Source organism: Galeopterus variegatus, unplaced genomic scaffold, assembly GCF_000696425.1.
Source record: "Galeopterus variegatus unplaced genomic scaffold, G_variegatus-3.0.2 Scaffold50118, whole genome shotgun sequence".
NCBI classification, from domain to species: Eukaryota; Metazoa; Chordata; class Mammalia; order Dermoptera; family Cynocephalidae; genus Galeopterus; species Galeopterus variegatus.
The window spans coordinates 1-1,534 of NW_007776229.1; the positions used below are offsets into that span (position 1 = coordinate 1).

The 1,534-nt window shown below is 47.2% G+C and overlaps 1 pseudogene; it reads left to right on the forward strand.

Moving 5' to 3' along the window:
• Positions 1-5: 5 nt before the first annotated feature.
• LOC103584324 lies at positions 6-661 on the forward strand (annotated as a pseudogene).
• Positions 662-1,534: the final 873 nt, after the last annotated feature.

The window sequence follows — 1,534 nt, forward strand, 5'->3', positions numbered from 1 at the left end:
TTGTGCTGCACAAGGACTCCAAATGGTAACAGCAATGGAAGGACCTCAAGGAAAAAATGTGGTATTCAATCAGTTCTTCGAAAAGAAGATGAAGTATGATGAAAGTGACAACCTGCTCATCTGGGCATCCTGGGACCTGACAGACAAGGTTACTGATTTTCTGGGGGTTCTGTTTTCGAAGATGGAAGTGTTGGAAGTGCTCACAGAGATCCTCCTGGTGGACCTGGCCTTTGACTAACACCAGTTTCTGCAGCAGTGTGGGAACGACATCATCCCCAATGTCCTGGATGTCGTGATTTCTGGAGAGCTTGACATTCTCAAAGACTGGTGCTGTGAAGCTACCTACAGCCAGCTGGTCCACCCAATCCAGAAGGCCAACGCCATGAGCTTCCAGTTCCACTCCCATATCCTTGACATTGACAACGTCAACCTGGCCATGGGCAAGATGATGGAGCAGGGGCTGGTGCTGATCATCAGCTTCCAGGCCCAGCTGGTGATGTTGGTGAAGAACCCCAAAGACAAGGTAGTCAAGGGCAATCTGGACAAGGTGCTGTACATACGGGAAATGTGAGCACCCTGCTGAGACCAGGTCAAGCTCAAACCCTCCATAGCCTGGTGGCTCCTGGACATCTTCTCCTCCAGCACAGAGCAACTTCTCTGAGCATGGTAGCTGCCACCAGAGCCCCACGTCTGGATCAAGTGGCGGACGTGCAGGGGCAGCATCCGTGGCAACTCTAGACCTCTGGAGATAAGACTGTGCAGTCTGTCCTGAGCTCTACCAGGGCAGCTGCAAAACCAGCTGGATGGGGAAGGGGCCTCTGGCTATTGAGGGTCCCTGGTGGCTGGAGAAGTTCCCAAGTTCTGGACCATGCACCATCCCTCAGCCACTTGGAGGCTGCTGGTGGCTGTTCATCAGGGACACACAGATTACACAGTACCAAGAAGCCCCCAGGACCAGGGACTGCCCCCAGGGGCAGAGTGGTGGCGCCGGGGCCATGCTACTCAGAGAGGCTCATTGACTGTGCTAAGCCAGGCCATCTTAGTTCCACTTTTTATTTTAACAGTGCTCTTATATACTGTACATAAGCCTGAAATTTTAAAGTAATAAAATACCAAAGTGCAGAAAAGAAAAAAATAAATGGATGGAGAGATATACACCATTCTAACTAATCAAAAGAAAGCAGGAGTAGCTCTATTAATTTCAGGCAGAGCAGACTTCAAAGCAAGGAAATTTATTAAGAATAAAGAAGGGCATTAATAATAAATGGGTCAATTCTCCAAGAAGACATTAACAGTCCTTAATGCCTATGTGCCCAACAACAGTGTCAAACTACATCAGGCAAAAGCTGATAGAACTACAAAGAAAAAGAGATTAATCCACTATCACAGTTGGAAATCTCAGGACCACTCTATTGGAAATGCACAGATCTAGCAGGCAGAAAATTACTAAGGACATAGTTGAATTCAAAAATACTGTCAATCAACTGGATATAATTGACTTCTGTAAACTGTTTAACATCAGAATACACATTCT